Genomic DNA, 17,528 nt, shown 5'->3' on the forward strand with positions numbered 1-17,528 from the left:
GATGCAGGAAAGGTAGAAAAGGGAATCCTGAATCTTTTATGTTACTTTGGGAACTTACCAGCTATACTGAAAACAAGGGGAGTCGTTTAAGCAAGACAGTGACACAACCATATTAGTATTCTAGAATGGTTATTGATGGGAAATTGATTAGAAGGAATTAAGGCAGGAAGTTAGGAGGGTTTGTCAGTGATCAAGGAGAGAAATATCAGGAAGCTGAAATAAGGCAGAGGCAGTGAGGGTGGAGAGATGAGAGTTATTTTGAGAGCCATTTAGGAGGGTCAGTATATAAGATTAGATAGATTAAATGTGTGAGGAATAAGAGAGCAGTGAAGGGCTTCCCTGCTGGCGCAGTGGTTGAGAATCTGCCTGCTAATGCAGGGGACACGGGTTCGAGCCCTGGTCTGGGAAGATCCCACATGCCGCGGAGCAGCTGGGCCCGTGAGCCACAACTACTGAGCCTGCGCGTCTGGAGCCTGTGCCCCGCAACGGGAGGGGCCGCGATAGTGAAAGGCCCGCGCACCGCGATGAAGAGCGGTCCCCGCACCGCGATGAAGAGTGGCCCCCACTTGCCGCAACTAGAGAAAGCCCTCGCACGAACCGAAGACCCAGCATAGCCAAAAATAAATAAATAAATAAAAATAAAAGTAGCTATAAAATTTAAAAAAAAAAAAAAGAGAGCAGTGAAGAGGATGACTTGTGCATGGGATTTTGATTTGGGCAGCCAGGTGGATGGATTTACCAAATGTATGACCCAATGGGAAAAAAAATAATTTAAGGAAAAATGATGAGTTAATTCAGTTTGGTTTTGGAATTTGAGGTGTCTGTGTGTTACAAAAGTAGAGATATTTAATAAGTACTTGTATATGACATGAACAGTATAGAGATCTAAGCTAAAGATATAATCTGGAGGTTAAAACTTGCAGGTGAAAGTTGAATTCCCTAAGAGGGTTAAACATCGATCACATAGGGAAAGAGGGCAAAATGAAATGGGGGCTGGGTCCAAGAACCAATATTCAGGAGATGCAAGAATGAAGGAGTAGCAGAAGAAAGGAGCCCACATAGGAGGCTAGGAAGAGGCTGCCAAAGAGGCAGAACACAAACGAAGCACTAGGACGGACAGCAAGAGAGAGGAGAAAGGAATGGTCCTCAGTGTCAAATACTTCTGAGCTGTTAAGTTTTTAAAAATGTCCTGTGTTTTTATAATCAAGGAGATCACTGCCAACTTTGGCAAGAGCAGGTTATTGATAACAGAAAGTGAAATCCAGGAGGAGTTCTACTGGAAGCCATCTCAAGGGGAGAAGGGTAGGTTTCCTATTACAGTCTCCTGATTCCTATCAGAGTAATTAGGATTCTCTCTCCTACCCACAGCATGTGAGACATTGTCTAGAAAGTGATAGATTCTCACTAATCTTTGTCCTCTTATCTTTGGGTAAAATAAAGCACTAACTCGATTCTCCCTGGTCTCATCTCAGATTTACAGTAAAAAGAGCTTAGTTCAAATCTTGGTCCCACCATTTTTAGCTTTGTGACCTTGATTGTGTCTCTTAATTATTTGTTTCTTAAAGGGAGGTAGGTGGACCAGCTGCAAAGCACCACTGGGGAGCTTGTTAGGAATGCATACTCCCAGGCCGCACCAACAGCCTGCTGAACCAGAATCTGCATTTTAACAAGATTTTTTGATTCTAAGGCACATAAAGTTTGAAAAGCATGGACTTAATAAATTCTACTATTCCCAGCTAAAAAATGGGATGTAACACCAAATAGATTTTTGTTAAAACTAATTTAAAAAGTGAAAGTAATACCAATTTGTAGTATCCCTTGAGTCTATTGCTCAAGCTATAGAGGTAAGAGAAAATAAAAAGAGAAAAACCAAATACTTCTTGTACCGTTACCTTCTTTTTTTATTCATTTATTTTTAATTTTTCAATTTAAAAAATTTTTATTTTATTTATTTTTAAATTTTTTTAACATCTTTATTGGAGTATAATTGCTTTACAATGTTGTGTTAGATTCTGTTGTATAACAAAGTGCATCAGCTATACATATACACATATCCCCATATCCTCTACCTCTTGCATCTCCCTCCCACCCTCCCTATCCCACCCGTCTAGATGTTCACACAGCATGGAGCTGATCTCCCTGGGCTATGCAGCTGCTTCCCACTAGCTATCTATTTTACATTTGGTAGTGTATATATGTCAATGCTACTCTCTCACTTCGTCCCAGCTTGCCTTTCCACCTCCCCGGGTCCTCAAGTCCATTCTCTACGTCTGCATCTTTATTCCTCTCCTGCCCCTAGGTTCACTAGAACCATGGTTTTTTTTTTAGATTCCATATATATGTGTTAGCATGTGGCATTTGTTTTTCTCTTTCTGACTTACTTCACTCTGTATAACAGACTAGAGGTCCATCAACCTCACCACAAATAACTCAATTTCGCTTCTTTCTATGGCCAAATAATATTCCATTGTATATATGTGCCACATCTTCTTCATCCATTCATCTGTCGATGGACACTTAGGTTGCTTCCATGTCCTGGCTACTGTAAACAGAGCTGCAATGAAAATTCTGGTACATGACTCTTTTTGAATTATGGTTTTCTCAGGGTATATGCCCAGTAGTGGGATTGATGGGTCATATGGTATTTCTATTTTTAGTTTTTTAAGGAACCTCCATACTGTGCTCCATAGTGGCTGTATCAATTTACATTCCCACCAACAGTGCAAGAGTGTTCCCTTTCCTCCACACCCTCTCCAGCATTTATTGTTTCTAGATTTTTTGATGATGGCCATTCTGACCGGTGTGAGGTGATACCTCACTGTAGTTTTGATTTGCATTTCTCTAATGATTAATGATGTTGAGCATCCTTTCATGTGTTTGTTGGCAATCTGTATATCTTTGGAGAAATGTCTATTTAGGTCTTCTGCTCATTTTTGGATTGGGTTGCTTGTTTTTTTGATATTGAGCTGTTTGACCTGCTTGTAAATTTTGGAGATTAATCCTTTGTCAGTTGCTTCATTTGCAAATATTTTCTCCCATGCTGAGGGTTGTCTTTTCCTCTTGTTTATGGTTTCCTTTGCTGTGTAAAAGCTTTTAAGTTTCATTAGATCCCATTTGTTTATTTTTGTTTTTATTTCCATTTCTCTAGGAGCTGGGTCAAAAAGGATCTTGCTGTGATTTATGTCAGAGAGTGTTCTGCCTATGTTTTCCTCTAAGAGTTTGATAGTGTCTGGCCTTACATTTAGGCCTTTAATCCATTTTGAGTTTATTTTTGTGTATGGTGTTAGGGAGTGTTCTAATTTCATTCTTTTACATGTAGCTGTCCAGTTTTCCCAGCACCACTTATTGAAGAGACTGTCTTTTCTCCATTGTATATCCTTGTCTCCTTTATCAAAGATAAGATGACCATATGTGCGTGGGTTTATCTCTGGGCTTTCTATCCTGTTCCATTGATCTATATTTCTGTTTTTGTGCCAGTACCAGACTGTCTTGATTACTGTAGCTTTGTAGTATAGTCTGAAGTCAGGGAGCCTGATTCCTCCATCTCTGTTTTTCTTTCTCAAGATCGTTTTGGCTATTCGGGGTCTTTTGTATTTCCATACAAATTGTGAAATTTTTTCTAGTTCAGTGAAAAATGCTATTGGTAGTTTGAAAGGGATTGCATTGAATCTGTAGATTGCTTTGGGTAGTAGAGTCATTTTCACAATGTTGATTCTTCGAATCCAAGAACATGGTATATCTCTCCATCTATTTGTATCATCTTTAATTTCTTTCATCAGTGTCTTATAGTTTTCTGCATACAGGTCTTTTGTCTCCTTAGGTAGGTTTATTCCTAGGTATTTTATTCTTTTTATTGCAATGGTAAATGGGAGTATTTCCTTAATTTCTCTTTCAGATTTCTCATCATTAGTGTATAGGAATGTAAGAGATTTCTGTGCATTAGTTTTGTATTCTGCTACTTTACCAAATTCATTGATTAGCTCTAGTCGTTTTCTGGTAGCATCTTTAGTATTCTCTATGTATCATATCATGCCATCTGCAAACGGTGATAGTTTTACTTCTTCTTTTCCGTTTTGGATTCTTACTTATTTCTTTTTCTTCTCTGATTGCTGTGGCTAAAACTTCCAAAACTATGTTGAATAATAGTGGTAAGAGTGGGCAACCTTGTCTTGTCCCTGAACTTAGTGGAAATCGTTTCAGTTTTTCACTGTTGAGAATGATGTTGGCTGTGGGTTTGTCATATATGGCCTTTATTATGGTGAGGTAATTCCCTCTATGCCTGCTTTCTGGAGGGTTTTTTTAATTATAAACGGGTGTTGAATTTTGTCGAAAGCTTTCTCTGCATCTATTGAGATGATCATATGGTTTTTCTCCTTCAGTTTGTTAATATGGTGTATCACATTGTTTGATTTGTGTATATTGAAGAATCCTTGCATTTATCCTTGGGATAAACCCCACTTGATCATGGTGTATGATCCTTTTAATGTGCTGTTGGATTCTGTTTGCTAGTATTTTGTTGAGGATTTTTGCACCTATGTTCATCAGTCATATTGGTCTGTAGTTTTCTTTTTTTGTGAAATCTTTGTCTGGTTTTGGTATCAGGGTGATTGTGGCCTCATAAAATGAGTTTGGGAGTGTTCCTCCCTCTGCTATATTTTGGAAGAGTTTGAGAAGGATAGGTGTCAGCTCTTCTCTAAATGTTTGATAGAATTTGCCTGTGAAGCCATCTGGTCCTGGGCTTTTTTTTTTTTTGGAAGATTTTTAATCACACCCTCAATTTCAGTGCTTGTGATTGGTCTGTTTATGTTTTCTATTTCTTCCTGATTCAGTCTCAGAAGGTTGTGCATTTCTAAGAATTTGTCCATTTCTTCCAGGTGGTCCATTTTATTGGCATATAGTTGCTTGTAGTAATCTCTCATGATCCTTTGTATATCTGCAATGTCAGTTGTTACTTCTCCTTTTTCATTTCTAAGTCTGTTGATTTGAGTCTTCTCCCTTTTCTTCTTGATGAGTCTGGCTAATGGTTTATCAATTTTGTTTATCTTCTCAAAGAACCAGCTTTTAGTTTTATTGATCTTTGTTATTGTTTCCTTCATTTCTTTTTCATTTATTTCTGATCTGATTTGTATGATTTCTTTCCTTCTGCTAACTTTGGGGTTTTTTTTGTTCTTCTTTCTCTAACTGCTTTAGGTGTAAGGTTAGGTTCTTTGAGATGTTTCTTGTTTCTTGAGGTAGGATGGTATTGCTATAAACTTCCCTCTTAGAACTGCTTTTGCTCCATCCGATAGGTTTTGGGTCGTCGTGTTTTCATTGTCATTTGTTTATAGGTATTTTTTGATTTCCTCTTTGATTTCTTCAGTGATCTCTTGGTTACTTAGTAGTGTATTGTTTAGCCTCCATGTGTTTGTATTTTTTACAGTTTTTTCCCTGTAATTGATATCCAGTCTCATAGCACTGTGGTCAGAAAAGATACTTGATACAATTTCAATTTTCTCAAATTTACCAAGGCTTGATTTGTGACCCAAGATATGATCTATCCTGGAGAATGTTCCATGAGCACTTCAGAAGAAAGTGTATCCTGTTGTTTTTGGATGAAATGTCCTATAAATATCAATTAAGTCCATCTTGTTTAATGTATCATTTAAAGCTTGCATTTATTTATTTTCATTTTGGATGATCTGTCCATTGGTGAAAGTGGGGTGTTAAAGTCCCCTACTATGATTGTGTTACTGTTGATTTCCCCTTTTATGGCTGTTAGCATTTGCCTTATGTATTGAGGTGCTCCTATGTTGGGTGCATAAATTTACAATTGTTATATATTCTTCCTGGATTGATCCCTTGATCATTATGTAGTGTCCTTGTCTCTTGTAATACTCTTTATTTTAAAGTCTATTTTGTCTGATATGAGAATTGCTATTCCAGCTTTCTTTTGATTTCCATTTGCATGGAATATCTTTATCCATCCCCTCACTTTCAGTCTGTTTGTGTCCCTAGGTCTGAAGTGGGTCTCTTGTAGACAGCATATATACAGGTCTTGTTTTTGTATCCATGCAGCCAGTCTATGTCTTTTGGTTGGAGCATTTAATCCATTTACATTTAAGGTAATTATTGATATTTATGTTCCTATTACCATTTTCTTAATTGTTTTGGGTTTGTTTTTGTAGGTATTCTCCTTCTCTTGTGTTTCTTGCCTAGAGAAGTTCCTTGAGAATTTGTTGTAAAGCTGGTTTGGTTGTGCTGAATTCTCTTAGCTTTTGCTTGTCTGTAAAGGTTTTAATTTCTCCACCAAATCTGAATGAGATCCTTGCTGGGTAGAGTCATCTTGGTTGTAGGTTTTTCCCTTTCATCACCTTAACTATGTCCTGCCACTCCCTTCTGACTTGCAGAGTTTCTGCTGAAAGTTCAGCTCTTAACCTTATGGGGTTTCCCTTGTATGTTATTTGTTGTTTTTCCCTTGCTGCTTTTAATATTTTTTCTTTGTATTTAATTTTTGATAGTCTGATTAATATGTGTCTTGGCGTGTTTCTCCTTGGATTTATCCTGTATGGGACTCTGTGCTTCCTGTACTTCATTGACTATTTCCTTTCCCATATCAGGGAAGTTTTCAACTATAATGTTTTCAAATATTTTTTCAGTCCCTTTCTTTTTCTCTTCTTCTTCTGGGAGCCCTATAATTCAAATGTTGGTGCGTTTAATGTTGTCCCAGAGGTCTCTGAGGCAGTCCTCAATTCTCTTCATTCTTTTTTCTTTATTCTGCTCTGCGGTAGTTATTTCCACTATTTTATCTTCCAGGTTACTTATCCATTCTTCTGCCTCAGTTATTCTGCTATTGATTCCTTCTAGAGAATTTTTAATTTCATTTATTGTGCTGTTCATCATTGTTTAGTTCTTCTAGGTCCTTGTTAAACGTTTCTAGTATTTTCTCCATTCTATTTCCAAGATTTTGGATCATTTTACTATCATTACTCTGAATTCTTTTTCACGTAGACTGCCTATTTCCTCTTCCTTTGGTCTGTTGGGTTTTTACTTTGTTCGTTCATCTGCTGTGTATTTCTGTCTTCTCATTTTGCTTAAGTTACTGTGTTTGGGGTCTCCTTTTTGCAGGCTGCAGGTTCGTCGTTCCCGTTGTTTTTGGTGTCTGTCCCCAGTGGGTAAGGTTGGTTCAGTGGGTTGTATAGGCTTCTTGGTGGAGGGGACTGGGGTCTGTGTTCTGGTGGATGAGGCTGGATCTTGCCTTTCCGGTGGGCAGGACCGTGTCCAGTGGTGTGTTTTGGGGTGTTTGTGACCTTAGTATGATTTTAGGCAGCCTCTGTGCTAATGGATGGGGTTGTGTACCTGTCTTGCTAGTTGTTTGGCATCGGGTGTCCAGCACTGGAGTTTGCTGGTCATTGAGTGGAGTTGGGTCTTAGCGTTGAGACAGAGATCTCTGGGAGAGCTCTCACAGATTGATATTACATGGGGCTGGGAGGTCTCTGGTTGTCCAGTGTCCTGAACTCAGCTCTCCCACTTCAGAGGCTCAGGCCTGACAGCTGTCCGGAGCACCAAGACCCTCTTGGGAAGTCTGAAGTCTTCTGACAGCGTTTATTAGGTGTTCTGTAGGAGTTGTTCCACATGTAGACGTATTTTTGATGTATTTGTGGGGAGTAAGGTGATCTCCACGTCTTACTCCTCTGGCATCTTGAAGGTCCTCCCATTTCCTTCCTAAATCTTGAACTTTTAGAAGGTGAAACTGTCCTAAGAAATAGACCATACACCATTTCTGGTTTTGCGTGAAATCTATCCATATTCCCCAAGTAACCAGAATCAATTCTGTTAGCTTCTGTAAGATATGTGGGCCATTTGAGGTACCCCAGGGTGAAATCTGTTGAACGTATGACTAAACCTATGAAAATGGGTGGAACAACAATTACTCATTAGGTATACAAAATTGTTCCTTGCTGCCTTGTGACTGATGTTTCTGAGCAAACACCAACACATTCATACACTCTTATGTGCCTGCTTGCCAACCCTTCTGGGTTAGAGTTCATTATTCAACCATCTCACAAATCTTAGTTCTGAGCTGCTACTCTGTTCCTGGCATTGTGCTCTGCTAGAAATGCAACAGTGTAAGCACTTGATGTGGCCCTCAACATCGTGGAGCCTACAGTCTTATTTTCCCCCAGAAGTTGGCTCTACTCCTGCTCCCAGAATCCTGGTCAGCCATTTTTAGTTTACCATTTAGTATTGCTCCTGACTTTTGTTCCCATGATTTTAAATGACAATCAGGGTCACCTTACTGCTAAAACCTGTAACTGAACTTCACTGCCCAGTATAATTCTGCCTCCAACAGATTAAATTTTACAATCCAACATTTCCAAGACCAATCCAGTATTCATTCACTTATCTGCCATTTGTTCAACAAATCTTTGTTGAACACACTCTTTGTTAAGCACTGTTCTAAAAACACGGCCCAGACAGAATAAAGAATATGATAATTTTAGCTAAAAACAACCCTGCATTATGATTTTGTTAAAGATAAGTTCTCTGAGGAGTGCTACACTTAAGGTTATCCTAATCACAACATCATGAATAATGTTTTACTCAGTCAATTAATGAGACCTTTTTATTTGAAGCATTGCAGCTTTCCTGGAATTCTCCTATTTTGTGTACATCAGAATTTCCAAGTCCTTGATATTTTTCATTTTCTACCTGGATTTCTTCATAAGATAGTATCCCATTGAGGTAGATCTGAATATTCACCTGTCCTTTGAACAAAAATAATAAGTTTATCCCAGATTTAAATAATTGGTGCTTTATATCTCTGTAGAATTGAGATTTAAAAGTTCTTTGCATCCTTGTTCTCATTAATTGTTTTAATATTCTGAGGAGAGACCAACTGGGTCAAGTTCAAATATCAACTATTTATCTTATTCTTAATATTGTTTTATGAATAAACCTTCTACTAGGAGAGAATTTCAACTCAGCTGAGGTAACATGGAAGCTAAAGACTGAAAGATGCAGCGTAATGTGATCATCACAGGCTCAGAGGGGAGAGAAAAAGGGAAGAAAGGTGGTTGGAAAATAGTGACAGAAGTGCAATCAAAAGAAAGAGAAAGTAGCTTCTGGTTATTGCTCAGCAAGTCCAAAGAAGCATAGGTAATTTATTCATGTGAAATAGAAAGTATAAGAAAGCTTTTGAATATTAGAACTGTATTCTATTAAAATACTGCAATATGTCAAGTGGTTTAAATTATTTTATCTTCCAAAAATAATGTCATATAATTAGGAGAAAGACTTTAAGGGAATATTCCACAGTGTTATCTATGTAACTAACATGGGGAGATGGGATTACTAGGTATTTTTGCTTTCCTCTTTATAATTTTCTGTATTGTTCACAATGTGTATGTTCTGTTCTAGTAAGAAAAAAATCAATACTCATTTTAAAATGAAATGCTCCCTTCTCTCTCTGTCTTCAAAAGTAATCACACTCTAGTTTTGAATAGGCCTAAGTTTACCACAACAGGAAAATTTTAGTTTCAAGTGAGCTTGTAACAGAGATCATGCCTTCCATTCCATTTCTCTCCTGAGAAAGGACTATCATTATTTTATATGTATATAGTTGTATATATATTTATATATATTGCATATGATTTTAATACTAATATAACTGTTATATATAACAATAATATTATATTGTTTTTATCTGTGTTCCCTACTAGACCTTGAACTCCATGAAGGCAAGGGCTGTATCTCCAGCATTTAGAACAGAGTCTGGAATTGATACTTCTCTTTATATTTTTGAATGAATGGATAATTGTTAAAGTGAAAGAAGGCAAGAGAAGCATAACTGGCTATTATGGTGGGTGCTGTGACATAATAAAATTGATTTCTGTGCCTTTGTGTGTGCCGTGTGAGCCTTATCTGAGATTTTTATCTTGTAACTTCAGTGAAAAAGAACTTCTGACTAAAAGTTTGCATCTGGCCTTAAATTCTAGGTCTTTCCCAGATAAGTCTCCAGGTCACAGTTTCTTTATTTATAAAAAGTGTGAAGGATAGACTAGAAATTCTCTAAATTTCTTCTTCTCTTTTAGCGTTTAGAATATTTTCATTATACATTATTATCAAATTTGTTAGTAATTTTGTTGATACTTTCCTGCATTTCAATCCAGTTCCATTTAGTTTCTACTATGTGCTAGCATCTCGCTGAGATACATAGCTTCTGACGTGATTTTAAAACACAGTTAAATGTACATATAAAAGAGTTCATATTCTAATGGTGAGCTTATATTTATAAGATGTGATTTTTAATATTACATCTTTAATTTTGAATTTAATCTAGAAAAGTTAGACAAGAATAATCATTTCTTTATGCCATCTCCCTATTTAGCTGTAAGCTCCCTATACACAGGAAAAATACGTTTCCTGTCTCTCTGGTCTCAGGGGCCAGCACTGGGACTGCCATCTAATGATGATCAGGATACATTCATTTAACTGAGCTGCAATTCCTGAGTATCACTTCTGGCTCCCAGTCTTCCAGGCTTGCAGGCTACTGCCTATTTAACAAGCTGTTGCATTTAACAGATAGATTTCAACCACCCCCCCCCCACCCCCAAATCTGGTTCTGGAGTCTTTATTTTAACCACTAGGCTAGCCCTCCTCAAGATTTTCCCTTTTTCGGAAGAATGAATAGAAGACTTTAAAACATAATCTTTTAAAATGACATACCCAAGACTCTTTAGAACTTGTTCTCTCATTTGAGATATATTTCAAGGGACATATCCATTTCATGCTGATATTGATGTCACTGAATTACTGATACTGATGTCTACAGCCCCGACCTTAACTATATCTCACCCTCCTATGGACCCTTCCTAAGTCACTCAGTCTGTGAGGCCCCTGACTTGCAGTCTTACAACATCAATTTTTAGCATACAGTATATAACAAAACTGTAATAGTCTAGTCACTGTAATCTTCATACACTAGGGCTCTCAGAACATAGCAGTAAAGAGCTGATTCTCCAGTATTCTCCTCACTGTGGTGGCCCACTGAGGACTGTCCCATACAGTCTGCTCTCCCTCATGCTCCAGCCACATCAGCCCAGAATTCTGACTTCAAGCTTAAGGCAGCACATGGATTTACTTTCCTTCCAAAATTCTATTAAAACGTTGGTAAGTAAAGAATAATCTATATACAGCCCCAGCCTGAGAATGGAGCCATCAGTGATAAGAGATATTGAGGAATTTTTATAATATGTTAAGAAGTTTGGATTGTTTGATAAATCAGAACAGAGAAAGAAAATAGACCACAACACAAATAAAGAAAATCTGCAGTTGAAGAAGAAGTTGTGGACACAGAACTCAACTGGGCCATGATGAAGAAGTCTAAGCAGTTAGGGAACTGTTGTCCCAATAGCCAGGTGAGTTGTCTTATACCTCCATCCCTAACACACACACACATACACACACACAAACACACACACACACACACACACGGAATCAGGCTGCAGTCATGATCTTCTATCTCAACTAAACAAAGGCAAAAACTAGAATCTCTAATAAAGGTGTTCCTGCCTCAGAGCTGAACCTTCTTTAAGGTGTTCCGTCTGTGTTTTCCCATTCCAACAAATCAGGACAGATTAACAAACCCTGTCCATGAACAAAGAGCAGCCGCACCTTGGAACATTTGCATTTGCTATTCCCACTGCTTGGTACGTTCTTTAACTAATATTCACACAACCTTGTTCTTTCTTCTTTCAGTCCTTTGTTCTGACTGCCATCTTATTGTAAAAGCTTCCATGACCAACCTGTGTAAAATAGTCACATACCTGTCTCCATTCATGGCATCCTTTATCTCCCATACTCTTCTTTATACTAACTGCCTGGAATATTAGTTTTATTTGTTTACCTGCTCTCTTCCCCTACTGAAATATAAACTTCATGAGTTCAGAGATTTGGTTTTGTTCACCGCTGATTTCCCAGTTTTTATGACAGTATCTGGCATTTAGTAGGTGTTCAACAAATATTTATTGAATGTATAAATGAACTAACTTAGTAATATGACAAGAAAACTCAAGATGCCAGCTAGCTGCTCAGCAGGTAAAGAAAGCAAGAGGCCTAAATTAGTGGAGGAATTCACAAGGTCTGAGAACAGTGTCTTTGTGGAAGTGGATTCCATTAACATGTAACATTAAAAAAGCAATTGGAAGCTTTTGAAGGCATATAGTTCTTCTGCCCACCAGGTAAAACAAAAACATTTAGAATCTCCAGAAATAACTAAGGAAATATATGCAAGAACATCATAGTCCAAATATGAACCAAAAAATGTATCGTGATTTTAAGCAATGAAGAGAATGAAATGAAAGACTCTATTTGATTTTTATGCTTAGAATATTTAGCCTCCAGGAGCACTGTTTTAATGTCATCAAATTGCTGACTCTTATTTCTTCCTGACTGTGTGACCCAGACCCCCAGCACAAGAAGAACTTTCTAAGCAGTAGCTGAGCAGATTATTTCACTCCCAGGCCAAACTATTTCTCCAGTGGAGAAATGGAGAAATCTTTGTCTTTCCTTAGTCCATGGCTTCTTTCAGAACTGTACTGCCAGTACGGTCACCAGCCACATGTGGCTTTTAGCTTTACATGGAATTAAAATTACATAAAGTTAAGTATTCCTTTTCTAGTTGTACTAATCACATTTCAAGTGCTCAATAGCCACATGTAACTAGTGACTACTTTTGAATGAATGAAACTGAGCAGTGAAGAAATAAAAAATTTTAATCATCACAGAAACTTCTATTGTTCCAACAAATGATGGAGAGCAGCAGGTAAAATGAGTCAAAGAAGATAGGCAATTTTGTATCTCAGTATTTATACGTACTTGGAGAAGCAACAGGTCTGCAGTGGCTAATAATTTCTCAGGAAGGAAGGTGTGATTTTACATGTTTATAAAACACCACAAACCTATCTCCCCTTTGTTTCACATCACTCAAAGACCTGCTAGGAATCTAGGTCCATATTCCTGCTTGTTTCCTTTCTGGGGTCATTTGATGTGGTTAGGAAATAACGTTCTGTCTCTGTCCTCTTTTCGGTGGTAACCCTTAACAATGCTAAAACTGCTGGATATCCTTCCAATTGTGTTGCAAAACGCACGCTCCTGTGATTAAAACTATGTAAAAGTTAGCACGCATTTTCTGTTATCTATTATTCCTGCTACCTTGTATTTTCTTTTTGGATTTTGGAATAGCCATGTTCTCCTTCAGAGTGACAGTTTTAATTATTTTCTAAAATACAATTGGAACTTGAAAATTCTAGTTTATTTGATTATCTACTTATTTCCTATCAAGATTACTTTTCTTTCTCTATGGGAAAACACAATATTTGATTGTATATTGAATAACATTTCCACTATCATAATTTTGCAAGTGCACCTTATTGATTTCGTTAAAAAGTCAAGCCATAGAAGAAGCATTGAAAATCATTATAATTACAAAAGGCAATGTAAAGTCAGGTTGGTAGCTTGAAATCAGTCACAGAAATAGGAAAATGCTACAAATCAGCCTTCCTTCCCCCACCAATCAGTCAGTTTACCTGTAAACCACTGGGTATGAGGTTCTGCAAATTTATAATTTTATTATTTAAATGGTAGGTATCAAGGAGCAATCTACATGATGACAAAAATAGAAACAGATTTATATGTAAATCTCTATCTATATATTGCTTAGAGCTATAAGTGAAACCAACTGAAGAACTAAGTAGCAATACAAATAAAATTAGTAGGGAAGAAGTAGTATAAATAAATTAAATTCCTAATCTTTTATAGGCAAAGTTTATAGCTACTATTTAAAACTGATATATTGAGAAAAACAGATTTCAGCATATTGTTTAGAATAAATGTGCTAACAAAAGGTTTGTGGGGAGGACAGAAAAAAATTTTTTTCATTTAATATTGCTTAATACTGTTTGAACTTTTACTATGTACCTATGTTACTTCAAAAAATGTAAAATTTCAAAATAAAACACATATTAACTGCCACATTGACCTTGTTCCTCCAAACCTTCCACATTAATAAATGACTTGTTGTTGAACTTAAACTGTTTCAGGAAAATAAAGAAAAGAAAAATATTTATTAGGTACACACCATGTGTACTATCATAGGAGTTTCTACATTCATTAATTCCTAATCTGTTAAATCCTCCTAATGCCCCTGTGAAACAGATACACATAGGAACGCTTTTAGAATTTAGCAACCTGAGGCAAGAAGGGGTATATCTGAGGCAGAAATTTTGGAACAGTCCCTACAATGTTGGGGATACCCACTGTCATCTGTGTATAAAACCAACTTTGTTAGCGTTATCAGGATTGGAGTTACATTTCTCATCGAATATCCCTTCCTTTTTGTTAAAGAATAAAGACTGTGAAGTGGGATAGAAGGTGAAAGTATATTATTCTTTGATCATGCTCTCTTGGCCACAGGTGGGCAAGCAGATTGACCTGTCCATCCAAACTGAGTAATTCCTCACTCTTTCACTTTCTGTTTATGACTTTATTTCTTCATCCTTGCCAAGAGCAGAAAGTAAATCATGGCATTTCTTGGCTGAAAGGCAGAGTGAAACAGCTGTGACCCTTGAGATAGTGTTTACTTTACTGCCTCCTGACATGCACTCAGTCACTTGGATTAGACATGCTTGATGGCCTTCGTTCACACAGTTGGCTGTTCTGTCTGCTCCACCAATTGAAGAAGAGACAGAGAGTGGCTGCTTTAAGCTACATTTAATGGTTCATTCATTCGACATTTATGAGCACCTACTGTCTGCCAGATACTGAGACGATTACAAACAGGAACAAATCAGGTACCCCGCCCTTAAGGTGCAGCAGTCTAGTAAGGGAAGACGTACTGATGAATATTAATCATTACACAATGGGTATAAGTACCAGAAGAGGTATGAATAAAGTAACATGGCAACACAGAAAAGAGACAGACTAATTCTGCAGAGGAGGAGAAGGTGGAGAAAGGCAAGATACAGGAAGGTTTACAGACAAAGTGATATTTAAATTATACTCTTGTGGTAGGCAATGGCAAGTGCAGTAGAAAGCTTCATGACACAGTAAGAAATAAACCCCAGAAATCAGCAAGTGTGGCACAGTCACAGGCCATAAAAAGGTACTAGGTTGAAGAGGTGTAGTGATGCACCACCCAGATCACCCTTTTAGGACCAAAGCCCTCAACCCTAGCTGCCAGCAGTGTTATCTGTTGAAGGCTCAAAGCTGAGTTTTTTCCCCTGGAAATCACCTTCCTCCAAAGGGGTCCCAATGCCTCCATTGCCGGGGGCAGCCTGATTTATCGTTTCAAGTATGCAAACGCTTAACTGCATTGCCTCTGACAGAGGGTAATTCTGGTGGGTAATCTGAGTTCCAGAGATCTCCATACGTGGTAGGCTGAAAAACAGCCTCGCAAAGATATCAAGTCCTAATCCCTGGAACCCGGAAATATTATTTTATATGGAAACCAGGTCTTCACAGATGTGGTAAACTAAAGGGTTTAATGATTGAGAGAGGATCTTGCATTAGCAGGGTGGGCCCTAAATGTAATCACGTGAGGAGAAGGTGATGTGAAGACAGAGGCAGAAATTGGAGTGATACGGCTGCAAGCCAAAGAATGCCAGCAGCCACGTGAAGAGGCAAGGGGTGGATTTTCCCCTAGAGCTTCCAGAAGGAGCGTGGCCCTGCAGACGCCTTGACTTTGGCTCAGTGATACCGATTTAAGGTCTCCGGCTTCCAGAACGGGAGAGAAAATATGTGCATTGTTTTAAGCCACCCATTTTATGGTAATTTGTTACAGTGACCACAGGAAAAGTATACAGCATGGCATCAGCTAAGGCCTTTGCTGCAACTGCATCTCAGTTTTACTTCCTCCTCTGCCCAATCCCGTGAAACAAATTAAGCCACGTCTCAGCAGTTACTCCTTCAGCCTGGACCAGCCTTTTGTGGTCTGGCCTTGCTCAGTACTTTAGAGTAAATACAAATTCGTCTGGAAGAGGAGCAAAGGTCAGGGAGGGGACAACATATGTAATGTGTGAGAGAACCCCGTGGATTTGGAGAAGTTCTGGGGCATTTAGGGCATATATATGTTCTGAGCCTCACATCTTGAAGCTGCCCTCAGGGTCTCCTTATCGCCTAATCCCCTGCTTTGCTTCTGGCTTCTACCAAGCCCAGCTCTGATACCAGCACAGTGGGCCCACCTCATGCAAGGCTCTGCTTTTTTTTTTTTTTTTTAATTTGATTTATTTATTTTTGGCTGTGTTGGGTCTTTGCTGCTGCCTGCAGGCTTTCTCTAGCTGTGGCGAGTGCGGGGGGCTACTCTTCGTTGCGGTGCGCAGGCCTCTCATTGCAGTGGTTTCTCTTGTTGTGGAGCATGGGCTCTAGGTGCGTGGGCTCAGTAGTTGTGGCGTGTGGGTTCAGTAGTTGTGGCTTGAGGGCTCTAGAGGGCAGGCTCAGTAGTTGTGGCAGACAGGCTTAGTTGCTCCACGGCATGTGGGACCTTCCCGGACCAGGGCTCGAACCCGTGTCCCCTGCCTTGGCAGGCGGATTCTTAACCACTGCGCCACCAGGGAAGCCCAAGGCTCTGCATTTTATGCTCAGCTGTTTGGACATCATCCCCAAAGCAGTGGGTGATACTGAAGGACTGTTTTGCTGGGGAGTAACATGATCATATTTGTATATTTTAAGATCAGTTGGCTACAGTGTGTAAATGGGAGCGAAGGAAAGAAAAGCAGAGTAACGAGAGTAAGAAGAATGAGAGGAGCAGAGGGTAACAAGGTGACATGAACTTGGTAAGCTGTTTCCTGGACTTTGAAGGCAACTACTTCAGAAAACAGCTATGTTCTGGTAGTGCTACCTTGAGCCCCATAACTAAGTGTTAAGAGGCTAACAATTGGGGAAGGTGGCAATAGTTCTGAGGACAATGTACCCTTGACCGTGGCTGGCAGAAAGCTGTAAGGACCTGGATCATATTGCCTGGGTGTGAATCACAGCTATGCCACTTACTCATAATATATACTTAAGCAAGGTTTATGAGCTATGCCTGCCTTTCCTCATCTACACTAATGATACCACTCTCACGGAGTTATTGTGAGGATTAAGTGCATTAATATATGTAAAGCACTTAGAAGAATGCCTGGCACATAGCAAATGCTTAATAACATTAGTTATTATCAGCCCAGCAGTTTCCTCAAATGTTTTATAGTCAGGAGAGCTGCTTTTCATTTATCAGAGTCCTGGGATCTCAAGAAATGGTGAGGAGAAAGGAATGTATTTATTAAAGGGGCTGATTAAAATTGGAAAAGATATACTGCTACTAAGAACTTCACCCTCTGCCCAGCCCCTAGCCCCAATTTTCTCCTTCCCCTTCCCCACTGAGAATGGTGAGCTGGGCATGGGAATTCCATATGCTTAGAAGTAAAAGGGGACTCATAGTCATCAACGTAAACCACCCACCCAAGGCTGGGTTCCTACTATAGCCTGCCTCATCCTTTGGTTCCAGCACTGGACTT

The sequence above is a fragment of the Balaenoptera musculus genome, chromosome 6, assembly GCF_009873245.2.
Source record: "Balaenoptera musculus isolate JJ_BM4_2016_0621 chromosome 6, mBalMus1.pri.v3, whole genome shotgun sequence".
Lineage (NCBI taxonomy): Eukaryota > Metazoa > Chordata > Mammalia > Artiodactyla > Balaenopteridae > Balaenoptera > Balaenoptera musculus.